We start from the raw sequence: 13,064 nt of genomic DNA on the forward strand, positions 1-13,064 counted from the left end.
ATTGTATAAACCATAGGAAAGAAAGCCTGAATTTGGACATGAATTTCACACCTTATACAAAAATTAATTGAAACAGAATCACAAATTTAAATGTAAAATGCAGAATACTAAAACATAGAGAAAAGATAACAGAAGAAACTCTCTAGGACCTAGAACAGGAAGAGTCCTAGACATGACAGGTAGGTAAAGTATGAACCACTAAAGAAAAAAAAATTTTGCCAACCACATATCTGAAAAAGAACTCACGTCTAGAATACAAACTCTCAGAATAGTCCAAAAACAGAACCCAACATTACCAAAATAATCCAAGTAGAAAATAAGCTAAATGTATGAAAAGATTTCACCAAAGACATATTTGCAAAGAAGACAGATGGCAAAGAAGCACATGAAAGGAAGTTCAACATCACTAGCCATTGAATCCAGGCAAATTAAGGAAAATGCAAATTTAGACCACCTTGAAATATCAGAACACATCTATTAGAACAGATACAATTAAAAATAGTGAAAATACTAAATTCTGGTGAAGATGCTGAAAAACTGGATCTCTGAGATATCACTGGTAGGAATATAAGATGGTACGACCATTCTAGAACATAATTTGGCAGGTTTTTTTAAAATAAAAACTAAACATGTACTTATCATATAACTTGGCAATCACACTCCTGGGCATTTATCCCAGAGAAATGAACTTATATCCACACAAAACTATTCATGAATGATAATAGCAGCTTTATTTATAATACCTAAAATATGGAAACAACCCAAATGTCTCTAGATTTGTGAATAGCTAAGTAAATTCTGGTGGAATACTACTCAGCAATAAAAAGGAACCATTGATGCAGGCAGCAACTTGAGTGGATCTCAGGGGCATGATGTGGAGTGGGGAATAAAGCCAATTTCCAAAGGCCACATATTATATGATTACATTAATTAGTACTACAAAAGGCAAATTGTAGAAAACAGATCAATGACTATAAACTATTAAGATGGAATTCAGATTAGTGGTTGCCAGGAATTAAGAATGGTGGAGGAAGAAAGGTGAGCATAATTATAAACTGGTAATGCAGGGGTGACCTTTACAATTGTGGACATTTCTGTATCTTGAATGCAGTGATGGTTACACAAATCTCCACAGGGGGTAAAGGACATAGAACTACACACACACATTTTAGCGGTGTCAGTTACCTAGTTTTCATATCATTCTCCAAATATGTAAGATGCAAGTATTGGGAAAAGTAGGTGACAGGTACACTAGACCTCTCTGTACTCCCTTTACAACTTATTGTTCAGCTATAATTATTTTAAGATACAAAATTTAGGGGGAGGGGGAAGGTGGCCGACTGGAGGCAGCTTCCAATGGAAGCTCCCATCCAGAGGAGAGATAAAGGCCAGAAAGAACCCAGTAAAGCTAAAGGTTGGGAGCTGAGCTGAGAGAGAAGACTGATAACTGCACATCATCCCTGATGAGGCAAGCTGTGACTCCAAGAAAGCAAATTTCAGGTACAAAACCCATCCCAAAGAGGACAAGAGTCCGTCCCCTGCCCCAAGAGACTGGCTTGCTGTGTGACTTCTACAATCAAGCAGTGAACAGAAGACCTCTTGTCTCACCCCATGGGAGTTGCTAAAGGCTGGGTCTTCTTCTCCAGAGAGACCCTACTGTGAGCCTGGGGATTCTCTTACCCAGCATAAAAGTTGAACAAATATCTTCCCTGCCATTTTGAATTCCTAGTCCACCCTTCCCCCTTCGTCTGGCAATCTGGAAGCCCACCACCTGCAGAGACCAGAATGTTCTCGGTTATTTGCTAGGGCTAGAGGGAGTCAGGCCACTATGACTGGTGGCATAGTGTGGTGGCCTGATGGAAGAGTCATGACTCCCCTTTAACTTGGGCAAGTGTAAATCCCTGGCACATTTTCTCATTGGAGGGAACTGGGCCACAGCCCCGCAGGGTTATCAGTGACTGGGCATGGCAGAAGTGCAAGGTTGGGAAGGAGGCACCAGCCCCCCTGGACAAACTCTTTTGCTGGGTGGGCCTTCCTGACTCCACGGAGTACCTGAGCGAGTCACACTTGAGCTGTTAGTGGATCCCTGCTTTCAAGTTGCTGGAGACCTTTTGAATTCTCTCAATTGATCAGCAATTGTGCTCATCAGCACAATGGGTTTGGAACTCTTAACCTGAGCCAGTCACCTAGGGACCCTCCAAGGTTCAGCCCTGGTTGCTTTGTAGTGGGAGGTCTGATTCTCCTTTTCCAGTTGTTGCCTATCAGGGGTGGGCTGTCTTAGTTGCTTGTATTTCTCCACAGCTGAGATTTAAGCCCAAGGAAACTGATTCACTAGGATTGGTTAGAGACTAGCTGAAAACAAGACAGAGCCACCTAGCCCGACCACACCAAGCAGGTCCCCAGAGTCTCAGGCTGCAGTACTGAATGGGATATTTGTAAAGCCATAGGGGAAAAGCAATAGTCACCAGTCCCAGCTCTTTGGTAAAGGGCAGGTTAATTACAACTCCAGGAGCCCTCAATCCAATTTCACTAGCCAAACTGAGAAAAATAATCACAGGAGGGAATCAGCAGAAAAACTCTGGCAACATGAATAATCAGAGTAGATCAACTCCCCCAAGGGATGACAAAAGAGACACACAGAAGATTCCATTCATAAACAAATGACTAAGATGTCAGAAATTGAGTTCACAATTTGGATGGCAAATAAGATTAATAGAATGTAAGTAAAGTTGGAATTAAAAATACAAGGAATAGGGCAGTGCCTGTGGCTCAGTGAGTAGGGTGCCAGCCCCATATACCAAGGGTAACGGGTTCAAACCTGGCCCCAGCCAAACTGCAACAACAACAACAAAATAGCCGGGCATTGTGGTGGGTGCCTGTGGTCCCAGCTACTCAGGAGGCTGAAGCAAGAAAATCGCCTAAGCCCAGGAGTTGGAGGTTGCTATGAGCTGTGACGCCACAGTGCTCTACTGCAGGCACCAAAGTGAGATTCTGTCTTAAAAAAAAAAAAAGAAAGAAAGAAAAGAAATTCAAGGAGTAATTCAAAAGTTGTCTCAAGAAATCAATGGATTCAGAGAGAAAATCTCCAAATATTTAGACACACTGAAGCAAGAAATTGCAGCCCTCAAAGAGCTGAGAAATATAGTAGAATCCCTAAGTGACAGAACAGAGCAGGCTGAGGAAAGGATCTCTGACATTGAAGACAAAGCTTTTGAATGCTCCCAGATGCTCAAAGAGACAGATAAGCAGAAAGCAGAAACAGATCATTCCCTGAGAAAATTGTAGGACCACTCCAAAACAGCAAACATTCACCTTAAAGGTATTCCTGAAGGAGAAGAGGATGGTCCTAAAGGCACTGATACTCTACTCCAAGATATATTGGAGGAGAATTTCCTAAGCATGGCAAGAGATAAAGAAATTCAGATAGTAGACAGTTTCAGAACCCCAGCAGACTTAATCCAAATAAAGCATCGCCTAGATACATTGTAATTAGGAGAAAATTCTGCAAGCAGCCAGATGTAAAAAAATCATAACCTATAGGGGAAGAATATTAGAATGACTGCAGATCTCTCAACTGAAACGTTTCAAGCCAGAAGAGGATGGTCATTGACCTTCAATCTCCTAAAACAAAACAACTTTCATTCCACGATCCTGTATCCAGATAAACTGAGTTTCATTTGGAATGGAGAAATCAAATACTTTAATGACATACACATGTTTAGTTATATAACTAAACATATCTCTAGGATATTCTCAGCCCCATCCTCCACAATGACCAGCATAATGCTCCATCACCAAAGTAAACTCATTCAGAAATTTTTGAATAAAACCCAACTTCCACAGTGGTGAAAGGATTAAGAATGTCCACTAGACATTTGAAAAATATGACACCCTAAACACTACTAGGCTTATAAATTCTCTCAATTAATGTGAATAGTTTAAATTGTCCTCTAGAGAAGTCCTTTTAATCCTGGTCTTCATTTGGTCTGGTTGCCCTCTCCCTGTTGCCTGGTGGGTGGGCCTGTGGCCAGGGGAAGGAGTAGGCAGTATATGTCTGGAGCTCAGCAAGTTTGGAGGACATAATGCACTTGAAGGCAAGAAAGATAAGGAAGAAACTGCCTGGACCTCTGTGGGTGTATGTGAGGGAGGCACTGCGCCCAGGAAAACTGGAAGGGCAGGAGTGGTGGTGTTTTCTCTGTTGCAGCAAAGCCAGTTTGTGGTAGCGGAAGACTCTGCTACCCTTTGGCCAGAGCAAACCTGTTTGGTGACAGGTTAAGATATTCTCCCAGACTTTACCATGGGCTGCACTTGGAAAGCTGGCTGCATAGCTGCTGGTGTTGTCATAGGGGCTGGTGCCTGCTACTGCATATATGGACTGACCTGGGGAAGAGATGAGAATGAGAAAATCTGAGATGATGACCACGAGTCCAGTGACACATCACAGGCTGCCACTGAGACTGGAAAAGGAGCAAAGACTAACATTGGAGCAGGGTCTGGGGCCAAAGTTCAGGGTTACTTGAATGCCAAAGCTGAAATTTTTTTTTTGCTTTGTTATTCCTGGGAAATCACTTCACCAAGATACAGATTATGAAACTAATTATAAACTTCACCAAAAATCCAGCTATGACGAGAGAACTAGAAAGTTTTAAAGTACCATCAGAATTCATTTTCCCCTTTAATGAAGAGTGGGATAGGGATATTCTTCTTAATATCCTTACTCTATTTGAGAATATAAATGACAACATAAAAAGTGAAGGGCTTGCATCATCCAGGAAGGAATTCAGCAGAAGTTCACTTTTTTTTCTTATTCAAAGAATCTGAAGTTTGTGTCAAGAAAATCAAAGTATTAGCAAATCACAATGATCTGGTGGTGAAAGTAAAGGTCCTAAAAGTATTAGCCAAACTCTAATTTAGAGTCTGTTCGAAACAATGTGGCAGCAACCTTTTAGTTTGCACTTACAAACAATGCATTTTATAAATCTTTGCTTGCACTCCGCTTATGTGGCAAAGAGATCCTTTCAGCTACTATTTTGGAATAATGAATACCATATATCATCAACAGTGATTCATGCTGGTTGTGATGGTCCATTTAGGATGGACCATTTTAAGGTGCCAGATGAATATTAGAGCTTGTACAAAGAAAGAATTTATTGATTTGACCTCGCTATTTAAATTGAGATATTTTTACTCTTTTTTTCTACCTAAACTGACAGCAAATTAATTATACATCATAAATAAGCTATACTTTTGTATTGGTTTACTTGTTAATCTTAGACTGTTTCATCAATAAAGTTGTGTTTTATGCAGCAGGAAAAAAATAATTGTCCTCTGAAGAGGCACAGGTTGGCTGACTGGATACATAAACTCAGACCAGATATCTGCCACATACAAGAATCTCATCTTACCTTAAAGGATAAAAATAGAAGGAAGGAGCAAGATGGCCACTGAGTAGCAGCTTCCTTCGAACCGAGCACAGTGAGATTGGGGAGAGAAGACCCCAGCCATCTCTGACTTGTGGGCTCTGTCCAGAAACATCCTTTTGAGGACAGGGAGACAGCAAGAGACTTCTGGATCTCAGGAGGAGGACAAAAGCAGTTGAGAACTGGCAAGTGGTTGCACTTGTTAAGTCTGAGGCCATGGCTGCCACAGCTGTAATCACAACAAAGCGAGATTGCAAACAGGGAAGGCCTTCCCTGTGGCCTGTTTTCTTTTTTTCAGACTTGGGCACTCGGTTGAACTACCCTGGAGACCTTGGGCAAGAGTTCAGATGACTTTGAGCATTGTCTTGTGCCCCAGACTGAGCTGCTGAGCCAGAATGGAGCTAATATTGGTCAGTTGTGGACCGTGCGTGCAGCCATTGTGGGAGAACTGCCCATGTAGGCTCCACCCTCAGGGACACAAAGTGAGACACAGGCTGGGAGACTGTGAGTGAGCAATGCCACTTGCTGGGAATGAGATGCTAGGGAAGAAGAGAGACTTAAGTGTTTGGCGGTAGCAGGGCCAGCTGGCAGCCTCTGCCCTCAGGGGTATAGAGTGAGACCAGTTTTGGTGCACTGGATAAGTGGGCAGCCACTTCAGGAGAGATCCCAGCAACAATTTTTTTTTTCCCTGGGAAAGCTTCTGCTTAGCCAAGGTTAACAGTTTAAAATGTCTTTTAAGCAGACTGAGAAGAAATTTAGGCTCTCAACCCTGGAAGGTTTGAGAAATCAGCAAAGGCCTCCAGTCTCCATCGCATATATCTGTATCAGTATTGTGATTAACATCTCATACCCCAGAAGATCAACTTTTTCCCAGACAATATTTAGCAAGATATATATACTACTTTGTTTTTGCTTTTGGTAATTTTTTTTTATTTCAACATTTTCCCTCTAGATTTGCCTTTTTTTTCTATTTTCATTTTTCTAGTTTAAATATAATTTTCCATTGTTGCCTTATTTAATAATGAGAACGTCACTTTTGCTAGTGTTTCTGCCCCTATTATTTGGTTTTTCTCCCAATCTGATCCCATAAGGATTTCTGTTTATTTGGTTTGGTTTGATTTATAGTATTTTTCTCTTTCCTCTTTATTTGGTGGAGGTGGAGTACTGTATCTGAACAGGCTAGCAAAGAGCTACTGACCTCAAGGGAACCACCCAACCCACCCCCAGAGGTTGGGAGTTTTTAAGGTTGGGTCAAAGTACCCTACTGTACACCTTTATTACTCCTGCCTCCCTTTTTCTGTGTCTCTCTTCTTTTTGTCAATATTCCCTTTTATTCAAGTCCTCTCCTGCCTATTTTTTCTTTTTTTGTTAATTTTTTCCCTTCTTTCCCCTCAATCTTCTCATTCTTTTGGTCCTGTACCAAAGGACTCATCAAAACCTTAGGCCACAGGCATGGCAACTTAAAGAGCAAGAGGAAGTGACAGGAAAATTAGGGCAAGGAAACAGATAAAATAAAACACTCATGAAGAAGAATCAGCAGAAAAATCCTGGCAACATGAAAAACAAGTCCAGAGGAACCCACCCCTCACCTACCACCCCCACCCCACCCCCAACCAGGACCATGAGGTGGCTACTGCAGAGAATTCCACCTCATAAAAATTTTGAAACTTTTATGCATCAAAAGACATGATCCAAAAAGTCAAAAGATAACCCACAGAATGGAGAAACATATTTGTACATCACATAGCTGATAAGGGTATGGTATCCAAAGAATATAAAGAACTCTCCTACAACTCATGAAAAGGGCACAAACCCAATTTAAAATGAACAAAGGACTTAAATAAATATTGCTTTAACAAAAATGTACAAATGGCTAAGAAGCACACTGAAAAGATGCTCAATATCATTATTCATTAGGGAAATGCAAACCAAAACCACAATGAGATACCACTTCACACCTATTAGGAAGGCTATAATCAAAAATGAAAAATAACAAGTGTTGGCAAGCACACAGAGAAATTGGAATCCTTGCATGTTGCTGGTGAAAATGGAAAATGATATAGCCACTATAGAAAAGTTTGATGGTTTCTCAAAAAGTTAAACACAGAATTACTATATGACCATATGATCTGACAATCTCACTCTCAAAAAAATTAAAAACAGGTACTCAGTGAAATACTTGAACAATAGCTGAAAGGTAGAAACAACCCAATATTCATCAACAAATAAATGGGTAAACAAATTTTGATATAGACACAAAATGAAATATTATTCAGTCGTGGGCGGCTCCTGTAGCTTACTGGTTAAAGCACCAGCCACATACATCGAGGCTGATGGGTTCGAACCCAGCGTGGGCCAGTTAAAACAACAAGGACGATTGCAAAAAGAAAAAAATAAAATAGCCGGGCATTGTGGCAGGTGCCTGTAGTCCCAGCTACTTAGGAGGCTGAGGCAAAAGAATTGCTTAAGCCCAAGAGTTTGAGGTTGCTATGAGCTGTGATGCTATGGCACTCTACCCAGGGTGGCAGTTTGAAACTCTGTCTCAAAAAAAAAAGAAAAAGAAAAGAAAAGAAAGATAGAAAGAAAGAAATATTATTCAGCCATAAAAGGAATGAATTACTGATACAAACTACACTGTGAATAAATCTTGAAAAAAATTACGCTAGGTGATTCTTTTTTCTTCTGAGTAGATACCACATAATGGCATTGCAAGATCTAATGGAAGTCTATCTTTAGCTCTTTGAGGATTCTCCATACTTTTTTCTAAAAAGGCTGTACTAGTTTGCAGTCTTACCAGCAATGCATAAGTGTACCACTCTCTCTACATCAGCATCTGCAGCTTTGGGACCTTGTGATGAGGCCATTCTCACCGGGGTTAGATGATATCTCAACATGGTTTTGATTTGCAATTCTCTTATGTTTAAGGATGAGCATTTTTTCATGCGTTTGTAGGTCATTTGTCTTATTGGGAAAAGGTTCTGTTCCTATCTTTTGCCCAGTGATTAATGAGGTTGTTTGCTCTTTTCTTGTTGACTTGCTTGCCAAAATCTTTGTAGATTTTGGTTATTAGCCCTTTGTCCAATTCATAACATGCAACTATATTCTTCCATTCTGAAGTTTGTCTATTTGCTTTGTTGATTGTGTCCTTAGCTATGCAGAAGCTTTTTAATGTAATCAGGTCTCATTTATTTATTTTTGTTGTTGCTACAATTACCTATGATGTCTTCTTCATAGATTCTTTCCCAAGGCTGGTAAGATTCAGAGTTTTCCCCACACTTTCTCCTAGAGAATTTATCATTTCACATCTTAGATTTAAATCTTTTATACAGTGTGAGTTAAGTTTTGTAAGTGGTGAAAGATGCAGGTTCAGTTTCAGTCTTTCACATGTGTCTAACAAGTTCTCCCAGCACCATTTATTAAATAGGGATTCCCCAGTGTATGCTTTTGTCACGTCATCCAGTGCATGGCTCCCAAGCTCCTTGAAAACAAAGCTATAAAACCTAATTCTTAGAGCTAAATTGAGTGCTTGTAAAATAGATTACCCCCTTGCTCCATCTATTGATATTTTACTCTATAGAAATAAAATTTGGAATGCATGGTTGCTTAAGAAATATGGTTGTTTTTAAGTTAGTTTTCCAGACTCAATGTTTCCTTTAAAGGTTAGGATAGAATAGGGAATGTTAATTGTAGACTATTGATTGATGTGGTGTATGTGACTTACTGACTACAAAAGACCCTTTGTAATTAAGATGATTGCTACTTGCCATCCTGTGAGCAGTCGTCTGTTTCTTGCATCCATATAATTTTAGGCACAGACTTACACCTGAGGCAACGCTCTCTCCATTTCCTTACAGAACCTTCAGCCGACAACCTCCAGATTAGTTTTTATTTTGTAGAATTGTGTTGGCCATTTGCATTTTTTTTTGGTTCCATACAAAATAAAGAACTATTTTTTCAAGTTCTTCAAAGTATAATTTTGGTACCTTGATGGGAATTGCATTGAATATGTGGATCATTTTTTGTATTATAGACATTTTAACAATGTTGATTTTCCCAGCCATAACCATGGTACATTCTTCCATTTGTTAACATCTTCTACTATTTCTTTGCTTAGGATTTCATAGTTCTCTCTGTAAAGATCCTTCACCTTGTTTGTTGAGTATATTCCAAAGTATTTTATTTTTCTTGACATTACTATGAGGTTATGTGTCTCTTATTTGATTCTCAGCTTGACTGTTGTTGGCACATATGAAAGCCACTGATAATAAACTATGGTATATGTATGCCGTGGAATACTATTCAGCCATAAAAAAGATGTAGACTTTTCATCTTTTGTATTTACCTAGATGGCATTAAAGAACATTCTCCTCAGTAAAGTATCTCAAGAATGGAAAAGCAAGCATCTCATGTACTCAACACTAATCTGAAACTAATAGATTAACAACTATAGGACCACATGAGAGAAAATCACAGTTAAATTCAAGAAGGGGGAAGAGAGAAAGGAGGGAGGTGATTTGGTAACTTCCCACCTAATGGTTAAAATGTATGCATATTTGTATATGACACACCTCCTGGGTGAAGGACTCAACTGCAACTTGGACTTAACCTTACAAACACAAACAATGAAACCTAATCATATGTGCCCTCATATTAATCCTCCCCCACAAAATTTGTTTTTTGGAGACAGTCTCACTTTGTCGCCCTTGGTAGAGTGTGTCATAGCTCACAGCAACCTCAAACTCTTGGGCTCAAGCAGTCCTCTTGCCTCAGCCTCCCAAGTAGCTGGGACTATAGATGCCTGCCACAATGCTTGGCTATTTTTAGAGATGAGATCTAGCTCTGGCTCAGGCTGTTCACAAACCTGTGAGCTCAGGCAATCCACCCACCTTGGCCTCCTGAAGGGCTTGGATTACAGGTGTGAGACACTGCCCTTGGCCCAAAATTTTTATTAAAAGTTTGAATTGCCCTCCCCCAAAACAAGGACTCACAGTTTACTCCATGCAAACAAGCAAGCAGAGTTCAAACTTCCTCCCACTCTATCCCACGGGAGAGACCCCCTAAAAACTGGACCTCCTACCCCTGCTAGCGTGCCACGGCACCCTCCTGCCAGGCATAAAACTGTAAAACTGTATAAAACTATCTATTCCCCACCTGCAACATTGAACACCAAGGAGTCCCCACCCACCCACTCCAAGGTCTGGAGGTTTGTTACCTATGGAATCTAGATTCTTGGGCATCTCCTTGAGAGAAGTGGAGGGGGAAAGGGTTGGTGCTGTTCTGTGCTGACTGTGGTACAGGCACGAGGAGAAGAAGATCGGCTCAGGGGACACCAATACAGCAACAGTGGCATCCTGAGCTGCAAACTGATGCCATTCCAGCCCCGTCTCTCTGGCCAAACAGAGGTTCCAGACAGCAGCCACAGGCAAAACACAGATAACTTTCATAAGTACAGCACCAGCCCTCAGGGTCTAATCCACCTGGGACAAAGGCAGTGGGTGGGCAGAGGCTAGAATTGACACCTGATTGTAAACTGCTATTTGTCTGCTGCCCAGAGCTGAATGCAAGGACTTGCAGAGAAATCTAGCTGGACAGAAGCCTAATTTAAACACGCAAGGCCTCCCTGCCGAACTCTGATTTCTGGCTGATTTTGCCAGTCGTAAACCCTGGGAACAGTGGCCTATTGGAGTGAATAGGGTCACAGACCTGGGGGTTACGAGTGACTGGGTGCAAGGTGGGGAAGGAGGTATTAACTCCTTTGCTGGGTGGGTCCTTTTGCCCTCACGGAGCTGGGCGGGCCCAAAACTGCTTGCTAGAGTGACACGCCTCACGGGTGGCAGAAGAGATCCCTGCCCCAGGCTCTGGCTCTGGGTAGGCCCAGAACTGCTTGCTAGTGTCACAGACATCCCGTGGGCAGTGGCGGAGGAATCCTCCATTCCAGGTAGACCCAAAACAACTTGCTAGAGACACGCACACCCCACAGGGGCCAGGGGAGGAGTTCTCCACTCCAGGCACCCAAGCTGGGTGGGCCTAGAACTGCTTGCTAGAGCCATGCACGCCCTGCAGGGGGTGGTGGAGGGGTCTACCACTCTGGGCAGGCCCAGAACTGTTTGCTAGAGCCACGTAAGTCCCACGAACAGAGGTGGGGGAGTTCCCTGCTCCAGGTTCCCACGCTGGGAGGGCACAGATCAGCTTACTAGTGCCGCACGTGTCCAACGGGCGAGGTCAAGGAGTCCTCCGCTCCCCCCCCAGCTACTCTGGCGGGGCTGAATTAGGACTGATCTGGTTGCTCGCATACCCTGTGCTACAGCTGCCATTGCCCCACCCCCTGGCTGCTCCAGGGTGCTGAACTAGGACTGATCTAGCCGCTACAGTTCCACTGTTCCACTAGTTGCCCCAGAGGGGCTGAAATAGGACTGATCTGGCTGCTGCCAGTTACCTGCCCCCCGGGTTGCCCGGCAGGCTAAACAAGGTCTAATCCAGCCACGCACACTCCTGTTGCTGCTGCTACCGTTCCACTGCACCCTGGTTGCCCCAGCACCCAAGAACTGGGAGAAGACAACAGATACACTCTGCCTGTCTCTCTGGGCAACCAGAGGAAGCCACCAACTGAACAGTTCTGATAAGGCCTCCAAAGAAGGTAAACTCAGCATGGGGTGGAATCAGCGGAAAAACTCTGGCAACTCGAATAACCAGAGTAGATCAACACTTCCAAGGGAAAATGGGGCAGACACAATTGAAGACCCCATCCACAAGCAAATGGCTAGGATGTCAGAAATCAAGTTCAGAATGTGGATAGCAAATAAAATTAACAGAATGGAAGAAAGGAAGGAATTAGGAGTTCAAGAAATTGTTCAAAAAATTTCTCAAGAAATTATTCAAAAGATGTCTCAAAAACTCAACGATTTCAAAGATAAAATGATCAAAGATTTTGAAGCACTGAGACACGAGGTTGCAGCCATCAACGATCTGAAAGACATGGTGGAAACCCTCCTTAACAGAGTGGAACAGGCAGAAGAAAGGATCTCTGATTTTGAAGACTAAGCATTTGAAGAAGCCCAGGAGCACAGAGATCAAAAGAAATGGAGAGCAAAAACAGATCTCACTCTCAGAGAACTCTCGGATAATTCAAAGAAAACTAATATTCGCCTTATAGGAATTCCTGAATGTGAAGAAGTTGCTTCGCAAAACACTGAGGCTCTTCTTCATGAAATTATGAAAGAGAACTTTCCAGGCATGCCAAGAGATTCTGAAGTTTAGATAGCAGATAGTTTCAGAACCCCAGCATGACTCAACTTGAACAAGACATCCCCCAGACACATCATAATTAACTTCACCAAAGTTAAGATGAAAGAGAAAATTTGGAAAGCAGTCAGATGTAAGAAAACCATAACCTACAAGGGGAAGAGTATTAGAATGACTGCAGATCTCTCAGCTGAAACCTTTCAGGCTAGAAGAGGATGGTCAGCAACTTTTAATCTCCTAAAACAAAATAACTTTTTTTTTTTTTGAAACGGAGCCTCAAGCTATCCCCCTGGGTAGAGTGCCATGACATCATGCTCACAGCAACCTCCAACTCCCGGGCTCAAGCGAGTCTCCTGCCTCAGCCTCCCAAGTAGCTGGGACTACAGGTGCCCGCCACAACGC

Source organism: Otolemur garnettii, unplaced genomic scaffold (genome assembly GCF_000181295.1).
Source record: "Otolemur garnettii isolate 467f Iridium unplaced genomic scaffold, OtoGar3 scaffold00171, whole genome shotgun sequence".
In the NCBI taxonomy this organism is placed as follows: Eukaryota; Metazoa; Chordata; class Mammalia; order Primates; family Galagidae; genus Otolemur; species Otolemur garnettii.